General features: G+C 32.9%; 1 protein-coding gene across 6 annotated transcripts in view; it reads right to left on the bottom strand.

Annotated features, from left to right (window-relative positions):
* LOC115875213 (disco-interacting protein 2) overlaps positions 1-13,148 on the bottom strand; it is a 253,941-nt gene that overhangs the window by 100,864 nt on the left and 139,929 nt on the right. The window lies entirely within an intron of this gene.

Raw genomic sequence — 13,148 nt, 5'->3', positions numbered from 1 at the left:
ATCCAGATATTTATATACGATAGGTTATAATATTATATACAGTCCTGATAAATTTATATAAATTTCATAATCCAAGGATAAATCAGATACAGGGTGTTTCAAATAACATATGCCATATCTCGTGGGGAGATTCCTCACGTTAAACTAAGATTTATTTTTCATATCAACATAGGTCCGATCCTCCTCTGTTTCGTAGCTATAGGGTGTTAAAGTCTAAATATTTTTTCGATTTATTATAATTTTCTTCACTAGTAAAAAGCTAAAATACTTTTTTTCCATAGCAACTGTTAAAATTGCCTTATATCTATCAAAAATAGTAGATAAAATAGTACTTTGACCGCAAGGGTAGATTAAATGATACTTTAACAGCGATGATAGGTTAAAAACTTTATGTCGTCTCGCACGTTTTTTAATTGGTTAATAATAATTTACAAGTTATATATGTAATATATTATAATATGTCTAAAAGTAACAGAATAACATAATCGTTTCTACTTTTAGCTGTCTGCAACTCCAATGAACTTAAACCATTTATTCCGGAACTGGTGGAGTCTGAGAATGGGAATTACCGGAAAATCGAGAGCAATCCAAATCCAATATTCTATTTAAGTAGATTAGATTTTAAAAAGGAGTCTAATCCGGAGCTCTCGTAAGCGTTTTAAGCTGGAAAAGTTTCCAAAACTTTCGCAAGTAATCTCCTCGAGTCCGAGCTGTTGTAGCGCGCTTGTAGCGTTTCGGGAGAACGGAGAATCCTCCTCAAATCCCCGCTTCGGAAACTTTCCTTTCTTTACCCTTTCCTCCATGTCTATCTCGTGGGGAGACCGATTTAGATTTGGGGTTTTTAAGAACAAAATTTACAGGCGACAAGATTTGGATTATACAGGGTTATTCACCACATGTGGCCGGCGCGGCCGTAACGCAATCAGTTAGTGTAGCAGCAGTAGTTAATGTATATGTTACGGTTAAAGTCCGATGTCCGATTAATGTCGACATTAACATGTTAATGTTTGGGTTAGGTTATGTTTTCGGTTGTTTTGTTGTGTATTATTCTCGAGATTAACCGTCAACCGTCAAATAAGTCAAAAATAAACGAGTTATTTTACTTTGAAAATAAAAAAATGATTTTTTGCTTAAATTTTGAGAACTACTGGATCTTTTCTGTTTTCTTTCTTGTAAATTTAATGTATGTAACCTATGTTTCCATATTATAATGAAAATATTTATTTTAACTAAAATCTAAATAAAATCCAGTTTTTTTCCAACAAAATTGTTCGCGATTTGATAGCCTAACAACCTGACAATTCTTTTTCTAAGGTGTTGCACCCCCAAAGTATGGAATTACGTACCGCTACTGATTCTAGATACGTTTAACCTATCCATACCCGTTTCTTATCGTCTTTCCACGACTCATTTAAAGTTTAAATTGTTTAATTTGAATTTAAATTGGACAGGAGAAACGGTTCGATAGCGAAAAAAAAACGACTCTAATCCTATAAAGATACACACCAGCTCTAATTTGGACGTTAATGTGGATTAGACTACGTTGTTGCTCGTCGGAATGACTGGCAGTTTCCATTATCTCTGGCGCGACGCGAATAATCCTTCGCCAGAGTTTCCAGACTGTTATCCAGACCCCCTTCTCAACTCTCCTACTGTTGGTTTATTGAAATTAAGCTGAATCTTTGTGCAGCGCTTTCATTTTATTTCGTCCCACTTTCAACTGACTTTAACTTCTTTGTTTTTGGAGATAAAACATTTATTAACAAAGCAAATTATACAGGGTTATTCACCTCATTCATTCAATGGAACGAAATGTGCCGAGAATCACCAAGAGAGGCCGCAAAAGAATAGAGTGGATACGAGAAAATAGCCAAGTAATAGATGTCATCTACAGAATTAAATCCCTCTAGTGGCTATGGGCAGGACACTTGGCAAGAAGGACGGACAACAGATGGACCACAAAAAAGGGATAACTTGAGCCCGCATAGCTAAAGGTGCGTCTCCACCAAAAAACATTGACAAACAAACATTCGAAACTGTTTGTGAATGTTTGAAAACGTTTGCAAATGTTGGTTCGTTTCTATTTTCCTCTTTTTGAACAGGACAAGAATTCGCGAATTAACAGTGAGTTTGTGAACATTTGTCAGCGATCCGGAATATTTGCACAAAATGGCACCGCAAAAAACAGCTATTGTAAATGCCGCTGCTTTTATTATAATGTGTGTTTTGAAAGAAAAAGGAGACTATGAAAAAAATGAAAAGAAAACATAAGTTTTTAGAATTTTAGAATTTAGAATGAGTGGGAGGGGGGTTAATCACTGCGACCTTACAGATCCATTGTGTCCCCCTTTCTTGAGTCATAACTCATCATACAGTCCCAGGGATTTGACAAAAGCCAGTATCTGGGACGGTTTTATAGAGGGTAGTTCTCCATCTCCAATATCAGTCGTACCAAAATTCATGGCACGAATGGTTGTCGTCTCGGCGCACTCAGTGATGAGGTGTACTGGTGTTTCCCCATCTTCCCCACAGAATCTGCATTCGCCGTTTCTTCTTAGTTTCAATCTACTGAGGTGTTCGTTGAGGAGACAGTGTCCTGTTAAAAACCCCGTGACAATCCGAAGATTGTTCTTACTCAGACCCAGGAAGATCTGTGATTTTTCTTCATCATAAGCCCTCAGAAACTTCTTCGAGTGTCTTAGACCATTGGAAAATTTCCATTCCAGGTTGCGGATGGAATCTTCCAAGTTCTTGAGTTCCGCCTTGAGTTGGTTACCACTTGGAAAGCAGAACGGTTCTGGTTCAGTTAGTGGAGTGTTCGCTGCTTTCCTAGCTAGATTATTTGCTTTTTCATTGCCTTCTATCCCTTGGTGAGCAGGCACCCAGTGTAGGAGGACTTTGTTTTCTTTGCCTAATTTATTCAGCTTCTCTATGCATTCTTTGACCAATTTCGAATTGATTGATACTGAGTTGATCGCCTTTAACGCTGCTTGACTATCAGACAAGCGGCCATTTCTTGTTTCCGATAGTTCATATCTAAGATAAGTTGTACGCATCTTTCGATAGCGTAGATTTCTGCCTGTAGGATATTAGGGTAAGTGCCCATTGGTTCGGAGTATTTAGCTCTTGGCCCAAACACTCCGATCCATGTTCCCGTATTGGTTTTGGAAGCATCAGTATACCAAGTTATGGTATGGTCTTTTAACTGCTGGGCAAGCGTTTCGCTCTTCCAATCCTTTTTATTGCTCAATACTACATTGAGATGTTTCTCAAAGTTGTACGTTCTTGGCATGTCGTCCACTGGGAGTTGCAGGAGTGGTATTTCCTTTTTGAGGGTGTTCCAAGCCCCTCATCTGACAATTCTCCCAGTACTAATTCCGTTAGTGACCATTCTAATCATTGTTGCATTGGCATATCTACCAATGACAATGTGCAGTGGTGTTAGATCTAGAATAACCTCTACTGCTGCTGTTGGACAGGTTCTCATGGCTCCTGTGATGCAAACGCATGCTAGTCTCTGGACTTTGCATAGGTTTAGCCTTGCCGTCCGTTGCTCTAGTTTTGTGTACCAGGCAACTGTTCCATAAGTAATCATGGCTCTTACTATCATGGTATACATCCAGCGCAAAATGTTAGGGGAGCAGCCCCATCTATTTCCGGCCAGTCTTCTGCATATCATGAGAGCCTTTATGGCGTTGCTGGTAGTGTTCTTAATATGCCTGTTCCACAGGAGTTTACTGTCCAGGGTTATTTCCAGGTATTTAACAAAAAAATATAATAGTATAAATAAACATAGGTAATACATAGGTAATACAATAAATAAACATAGGTTTTGGACGTCGTACTTCTTGAAAACGAGTAACTCAGTACAACTGATTCGTGATATAACAACAGATGATAGAAGTGGCCTATTTAGGAATTTCTCTAGAATGTCACAAGAAAACTTTCAATACTTAATATCGTTAATCGGTCCTAAAATAGGTAAAAAAGATACAAATTACAGGAACGGTATTCCTGTGGAACTGAGATTGGCTATAACACTTCGGTTTTTAGCCACCGGAGATTCATACAATAGCCTTATGTATCTCTTTAGAGTTTCGAAGCCACTTATATCAAGAATTATTCCAGAGATTATTTAGCTTTCACAATGTCCACTGTAGTTTCCATTTTTTCTGCTATATCACACCATGCATCGTTTTTTAAATTTGTTGTGGCATAAATTATGGGTTGATTTTCATAATATTTCGGGTTTTAATCTATATAAATCAATCAATTTCAAGCACTTTTCATTATCCCACTCAATTTTTAATTTTTATCGACACAAAATGACACGTTCAAATTCAAATGGTCCCTGTTTTAAAAAAAGTTTCGTTTAAACCTGTTTCCACGAAACGCGCACAAACAGCAAATCCCTTTGATGTACCGACATCGGCCGGAACATCGCCAATCGGTTTGCGACCGTTCGCGAACGTTTGCAAACATTCTAAATAATATCTCCACCGGACAAATAAACGTGTTTGCAAATATTGCTGATCATTCGCGAACATTTGCAAACATTATGCGCGCTTGGTGGAAACGCACCTTCACACTTCGCTGTCCGTCCGTCCGTCCGTCTGTTACAAAGGTCTATCTTATGAACCGTTATAGCTAGACAGTAGACATTTTTACAGATAATGTATCTATATTGCCGCTATAAGAACAAATACTAAAAACAGACTTAAATAAATGTTTATAAATAAAAAAGAACTTTCACTAAACATTATCTTTTAAGTAAGAATTTTACATAGAATCTTTCAAGTCCTCGGTGGCCGCGTGGTTAAAGCGTTAAGACTTTACACTGCTATGACGTTGGAGCTGTAGTAAGGCAGGTTCGAATCCTAGTCAAGGCGACTTTTTTTAATTGTTTTTTTTAATTTTTACATATTTATTTTTACTTTTTACATATTTATTATTGATTAATACAATTTTTAGTAATGTGTTTATTGTTTTTAAATTACTTATATAAGAGCATTCAAAATTTCAGCTAAATCGGAAAAAAAAATTATAATGATATAATATCTAATGTTGTATAGATAAATGGTACTGAACCCTTCGTGCGCGAGTCCGACTCGCACTTGACCATTTTTTGTGTTTGTTGAGAAACGTAAACTTAAAATAAAAAAAAAACTCCAAACTGAAAGAGAGCAAAGCAACGAAAAACAAAAACGAAATATAAACAATTAGAGTGTTCCTTATTAAATCTGGAATGGGGCTTCGACGTCCACCAAAATTATATTAAAAAACTTTTAAAACTTTTCTTCATTTTCTTCTCTTGTTTAATTCGGCATCGATGCTGCTAAATTAAAAAAGTTCTCCGCTATATGGCGTGACGTCATTGATTCTGCAGAACACGATAAAAGAAAGATTTAGCAAAAATATTGTTGTAAACTAATTAAGGCTGTATTCCGTTGCAAAATCGGGCGAACCAGACCGGTAAACTACGGTAAAGAGCGGTTCCTGAAAAATATCGGTTTGATACAGAACGGTTTGGTAAAATACTGGAAATGTCAAATGTTGACGTTTTCTAAATTTCAATACCTTTATTATAAAATTTAACTTTTATGCATTTTAATGTACCTATTCTCTGCTTTTACGTTTGCTTCTTCTTTTCAATGGAGTTTAATATTGAAAAGTACTTTATTAATAAACTGTTAAACTCGTTAGACAGCTCAAGTGAAGATTTGCAGGTCCAATATTAAAACAGACCAATAATAAATAAACAAATCTAATCAATATTTATATTTTTATAGCTTACAAAACATTCACAATTACTTGTTGTCTTGTTTTTCATGTTTTCTTTAAATAACTGCAAACCGAAAAAGAGCAAAGCAAAGAAAAACAAAAACGAAATATAAACAATTAGAATGTTCCTTATTAAATTTGGTACCGGGCTTCGACGTCCACCAAAATTATATTAAAAAACTTTTAAAACCTTTCTTCATTTTCTTCTTTTGTTTAATTCGGCATCGATGCTGCCAAATTAAAAAAGTTCTCCGCTATATGGAGTGACGTCATTGATTCTGCAGAACACGATAAAAGAAAGATTTAGCAAAAATATTGTTGTAAACTAATTAAGGCTGTATTCCGTTGCAAAATCGGGCGAACCAGACCGGTAAACTACGGTAAAGAGCGGTTCCTGAAAAATATCGGTTTGATACGGAACGGTTTGGTAAAATACTGGAAATGTCAAATGTTGACGTTTTCTAAATTTCAATACCTTTATTATAAAATTTAACTTTTATGCATTTTAATGTACCTATTCTCTGCTTTTACGTTTGCTTCTTCTTTTCAATGGAGTTTAATATTGAAAAGTACTTTATTAATAAACTGTTAAACTCGTTAGACAGCTCAAGTGGAGATTTGCAGGTCCAATATTAAAACAGATCAATAATAAATAAACAAATCTAATCAATATTTATATTTTTATAGCTTACAAAACATTCACAATTACTTGTTGTCTTGTTTTTCATGTTTTCTTTAAATAACTGCAAACCGAAAAAGAGCAAAGCAACGAAAAACAAAGACGAAATATAAACAATTAGAATGTTCCTTATTAAATTTGGTACCGGGCTTCGACGTCCACCAAAATTATATTAAAAAACTTTTAAAACCTTTCTTCATTTTCTTCTTTTGTTTAATTCGGCATCGATGCTGCTAAAAAAAAATCGTAAATTTATATTTTTTTATGTAGGTGGCGCCCTCTACAAGTAGGGGACATATTGACATCAAAATCAAATTTATCATGTCAAAAAACTCCACAAATTTTTGTTCAAATATTGACGTTAGTCCAGAAATTATTTGGAAAAACTCGAAGTAAAAATAAAAATTCCACATCCTGTGTCTTCGAACCTAATTAGCATTTTAGAACATACATTTATACGAAATTTTTGACTTATTTTTTTTCTGCAAAATTATATGAATTATGTCGTAGAATATTTGTCAAACTTTTTTAAACTCTAGATAACAAGTTTTCAAGACAAATTGACGACAATAAAACCCATGAAGTAACATTTTATTTATAAAAAAGTTCTAAAGGAGTCATCACCCGTTTATTCGTTATGAATACAAGAAGTGCCTCATAAATTTGAAAATTATGCATAATACTGTTGTAAAAGTATCACGTATTACACACTTTATACTTTATTCAATAGTTTTAGATCATTTATTTCAGTAAATTTATAACTTGAATATACTTGAAATATAATAGAATAAAACTATACTGTAGCTGATACTGTTATCCTATTTATCCACCACTGCAGACAAACGTAATTATTTTAACATTTAATTTAATTTTTAACATTTCTACTGTATTGTATAATACAATATTTAAATGTATAATAATAATTTTCCATGTTTCTACATAAATCTGAATTAGTTAATTCTATACATGACAACAACCCCCCGGCTTTAATCGACAGGGTAAACAAGCTTTGCGACTTATATTTTATCCCTTCCGGTAGAAAACCAATTTTGACTCGACTTAACGTAGATTATTTACGAGATTGTGCAAGTGAAAACGTGCCTACCTGTGCCATGTTAAGAATTATCTAAGAAAATATAGTATAAACAAATAGAAATATTACACGAAGCGGTCATATTTGCATCTTACGATGTCCTATCCATGCTGAATCTCAAATAAGTGCAAATAATTTCAGGGCTGGTAGATCTCGATAAAAGAAACATATTTTCTCTTTACCGTTTTTCAAACAAGTCCAAAATAACCGAGTTATTTTACTTTGAAAATTTCCCAAAATCCCAAAAGAAAACTTTTTTGCTTAAATTTTGAAAACCACTGGATCTTTTTTGGGTTTTCTTTATTGTAAATTTAATCTACTATATCTATGCTGCCATATTATGAAGATATGTTTTTTTAACTAGAAACTAAGAAAACAACAAATTTTCCAAAAAAATATCGCCAAAATAACCTCAGAGACGTGTTTCTGGGGTCGAAATATACCTCTAAAAAAATTGCACTTATGATGTAAAACTTGGAGAATAAGTTCGTTACAATAATGCTTTTATTATTCACTATTATTATAAAAAATATGCATTCCTTCGGAAACTCTCTATTTATTTATCTGGTAGCGCTAAAACACTCTATTTAAAAGCAGATTAGAGGCAATACTAGAGTATGATTCTCTCCAAAAAACCGTCTATGTGCATTTCGCCACTGCAAGAAAATCTACAAAATAAAATAGTTATTTTTTGTCAACACTGCTGCGTTAATTCAACGGAAACTACTTGTTAGCAGTTAGGTTTATATACAGGGTGTCCCATAAATAAGTGCAAGTATTTTAACTGGTAGTATAGTTCAACCCCAGAGACAATGAGGTTTTGCTTCATAGGCGTTTCGCAAAAAAAAAGAAAATTCGGAATTTTTTGATTTTTTTTTCTTTTTTCATTAAAATGTTGTATCCTATATTATAGGGCTTGTTTCTCTCTACAATTTCCTGTTTCACAATGTACCGTTTGTGTCCGGGAAGGGTTCATAGTTTCATAGTTGTCGATTTTCGAAAGAAATCAGTACATGTATATTATTTCATATATTTTTCATTTTATTGATTTTTTGCAAGAATTGTTCATTAAAATGTTGTATCCTATATTATAGGGCTTGTTTCTCTCTACAATTTCCTGTTTCACAATGTACCGTTTGTGTCCGGGAAGGGATCACAGTTTCATAGTTGTCGATTTTCTAAAGAAATCAGTACATGTATATTATTTGGTATATTTTTCATTTTATTGATTTTTTGCATACACTGTTCATTAAAATATTGTATCCTATGTTATAGGGCTTGTTTCTCTCTACAATTTCCTGTTTTACAATGTACCGTTTGTGTCCGGGAAGGGATCATAGTTTCATAGTTGTCGATTTTCGAAAGAAATCAGTACATGTATATTATTTCGTATATTTTTCATTTTATTGATTTTTTGCATACACTGTTCATTAAAATATTGTATCCTATGTTATAGGGCTTGTTTCTCTCTACAATTTCCTGTTTTACAATGTACCGTTTGTGTCCGGGAAGGGATCATAGTTTCATAGTTGTCGATTTTCGAAAGAAATCAGTACATGTATATTATTTCGTATATTTTTCATTTTATTGATTTTTTGCAAGCATTGTTCATTAAAATGTTGTATCCTATATTATAGGGTTTGTTTCTCTCTCCAATTTTCTGTTTCACAATGTACCGTTTGTGTCCGGGAAGGGATCATAGTTTCATAGTTGTCGATTTTCTAAAGAAATCAGTACATGTATATTATTTCGTATATTTTTCATTTTATTGATTTTTTGCATACACTGTTCATTAAAATGTTGTATCCTATGTTATAGGGCTTGTTTCTCTCTACAATTTCCTGTTTCACAATGTACCGTTTGTGTCCGGGAAGGGATCATAGTTTCATAGTTGTCGATTTTCGAAAGAAATCAGTACACGTATATTATTTCATATATTTTTCATTTTATTGATTTTTTGCAAGCATTGTTCATTAAAATGTTGTATCCTATATTATAGGGCTTGTTTCTCTCTACAATTTCCTGTTTCACAATGTACCGTTTGTGTCCGGAAAAGGGATCACAGTTTCATAGTTGTCGATTTTCTAAAGAAATCAGTACATGTATATTATTTCGTATATTTTCATTTTATTGATTTTTTGCAAGCATTGTTCATTAAAATGTTGTATCCTATATTATAGGGTTTGTTTCTCTCTCCAATTTTCTGTTTCACAATGTACCGTTTGTGTCCGGGAAGGGATCATAGTTTCATAGTTGTCGATTTTCTAAAGAAATCAGTACATGTATATTATTTCGTATATTTTTCATTTTATTGATTTTTTGCAAGCATTGTTCATTAAAATGTTGTATCCTATATTATAGGGTTTGTTTCTCTCTCCAATTTTCTGTTTCACAATGTACCGTTTGTGTCCGGGAAGGATCATAGTTTCATAGTTGTCGATTTTCTAAAGAAATCAGTACATGTATATTATTTCGTATATTTTTCATTTTATTGATTTTTTTGCAAGCATTGTTCATTAAAATGTTGTATCCTATATTATAGGGCTTGTTTCTCTCTCTACAATTTCCTGTTTCACAATGTACCGTTTGTGTCCGGGAAGGGATCACAGTTTCATAGTTGTCGATTTTCGAAAGAAATCAGTACATGTATATTATTTCGAATATTTTTCATTTTATTGATTTTTTGCAAGCATTGTTCATTAAAATGTTGTATCCTATATTATAGGGCTTGTTTCTCTCTACAATTTCCTGTTTCACAATGTACCGTTTGTGTCCGGGAAGGGATCATAGTTTCATAGTTGTCGATTTTCGAAAGAAATCAGTACATGTATATTATTTCGTATATTTTTCATTTTATTGATTTTTTGCAAGCATTGTTCATTAAAATGTTGTATCCTATATTATAGGGTTTGTTTCTCTCTCCAATTTTCTGTTTCACAATGTACCGTTTGTGTCCGGGAAGGGATCATAGTTTCATAGTTGTCGATTTTCTAAAGAAATCAGTACATGTATATTATTTCGTATATTTTTCATTTTATTGATTTTTTGCATACACTGTTCATTAAAATGTTGTATCCTATGTTATAGGGCTTGTTTCTCTCTACAATTTCCTGTTTCACAATGTACCGTTTGTGTCCGGGAAGGGATCATAGTTTCACAGTTGTCGATTTTCTAAAGAAATCAGTACATGTATATTATTTCGTATATTTTTCATTTTATTGATTTTTTGCATACACTGTTCATTAAAATGTTGTATCCTATGTTATAGGGCTTGTTTCTCTCTACAATTTCCTGTTTCACAATGTACCGTTTGTGTCCGGGAAGGGATCATAGTTTCATAGTTGTCGATTTTCGAAAGAAATCAGTACATGTATATTATTTCGTATATTTTTCATTTTATTGATTTTTTGCAAGCATTGTTCATTAAAATGTTGTATCCTATATTATAGGGTTTGTTTCTCTCTCCAATTTTCTGTTTCACAATGTACCGTTTGTGTCAGGGAAGGGATCATAGTTTCATAGTTGTCGATTTTCTAAAGAAATCAGTACATGTATATTATTTCGTATATTTTTTCATTTTTGATTTTTTGCATACACTGTTCATTAAAATGTTGTATCCTATGTTATAGGGCTTGTTTCTCTCTACAATTTCCTGTTTCACAATGTACCGTTTGTGTCCGGGAAGGGATCATAGTTTCATAGTTGTCGATTTTCGAAAGAAATCAGTACACGTATATTATTTCATATATTTTTCATTTTATTGATTTTTTGCAAGCATTGTTCATTAAAATGTTGTATCCTATATTATAGGGCTTGTTTCTCTCTACAATTTCCTGTTTCACAATGTACCGTTTGTGTCCGGGAAGGGATCACAGTTTCATAGTTGTCGATTTTCTAAAGAAATCAGTACATGTATATTATTTCGTATATTTTTCATTTTATTGATTTTTTGCATACACTGTTCATTAAAATGTTGTATCCTATGTTATAGGGCTTGTTTCTCTCTACAATTTCCGGTTTCACAATGTACCGTTTGTGTCCGGGAAGGGATCATAGTTTCACAGTTGTCGATTTTCGAAAGAAATCAGTACATGTATATTATTTCGTATATTTTTCATTTTATTGATTTTTTGCATACACTGTTCATTAAAATGTTGTATCCTATGTTATAGGGCTCGTTTCTCTCTACAATTTCCTGTTTCACAATGTACCGTTTGTGTCCGGGAAGGGATCATAGTTTCACAGTTGTCGATTTTCTAAAGAAATCAGTACATGTATATTATTTCGTATATTTTTCATTTTATTGATTTTTTGCAAGCATTGTTCATTAAAATGTTGTATCCTATATTATAGGGCTTGTTTCTCTCTACAATTTCCTTCTTCACAATGTACCGTTTGTGTCCGGGAAGGGATCACAGTTTCATAGTTGTCGATTTTCGAAAGAAATCAGTACATGTATATTATTTCGAATATTTTTCATTTTATTGATTTTTTGCAAGCATTGTTCATTAAAATGTTGTATCCTATATTATAGGGATTGTTTCTCTCTACAATTTCCTGTTTCACAATGTACCGTTTGTGTCCGGGAAGGGATCACAGTTTCATAGTTGTCGATTTTCTAAAGAAATCAGTACATGTATATTATTTCGAATATTTTTCATTTTATTGATTTTTTGCAAGCATTGTTCATTAAAATGTTGTATCCTATATTATAGGGCTTGTTTCTCTCTACAATTTCCTGTTTCACAATGTACCGTTTGTGTCCGGGAAGGGATCATAGTTTCATAGTTGTCGATTTTCTAAAGAAATCAGTACATGTATATTATTTGGTATATTTTTCATTTTATTGATTTTATGGAAAGCACTGTTCATTAAAATGTTGTATCCTATGTTATAGGGCTTGTCTCTCACAAAAAAAAATAATTTCTTTATAATATGGCAACATATGTAGTAGATTAAATTTACAAAAATCCAGAAAAGATCCAGTGGTTCTCAAAATTTTAGCAAAAAATTATTTTTTTTTGGAAATTTTCAAAGTAAAATAACTCCGTTATTTTGGACTTATTTAAAAAACGATAAAGAGAAAATATGTTTCTTTAATCGAGATCTACCACCCTTTAAAATAGTTGCACTTATTTATGGGACACCCTGTATAAACAAATTTGCCTAACAAAAAATTTAAAAAAATTATTTTTTAATAGTATGATTCATTGGCAAGCAATGTAAATATTTGCGATTAGGTAAAATTGCTATCTAAGAGGATTAGTTTAGCCCGAGGCTATCAGTAATAAATAGGTCGACCGGCTGTAAAGTTGTGTTTTGTCACATTTGGTGGTTTTGCGTTATCGATTGGGATACGAATCTGTTTAGCGGCAGATTTGCGTCCGGGAGAGCCCCTACTTATTTCAGGTGACACAAGCTAGTTGTTGAAGATAATTAACCAATAGATCCGAATAATATTTGAATTAGATGGAAGATATGGAATGGGATATATTGAATAAAATGTCAATGGCTATGGAGCGGAGTACTCCCGGGTGAGTTTTACTATTTAACTATCAATTATATCCAGATCAGTAAATGTTCGTTTTGTTATTT

Source organism: Sitophilus oryzae, unplaced genomic scaffold (genome assembly GCF_002938485.1).
Source record: "Sitophilus oryzae breed Bouriz unplaced genomic scaffold, Soryzae_2.0 scaffold_1356_pilon_pilon, whole genome shotgun sequence".
Lineage (NCBI taxonomy): Eukaryota > Metazoa > Arthropoda > Insecta > Coleoptera > Curculionidae > Sitophilus > Sitophilus oryzae.
This window is presented reverse-complemented; position numbering and strand designations above follow the sequence as displayed.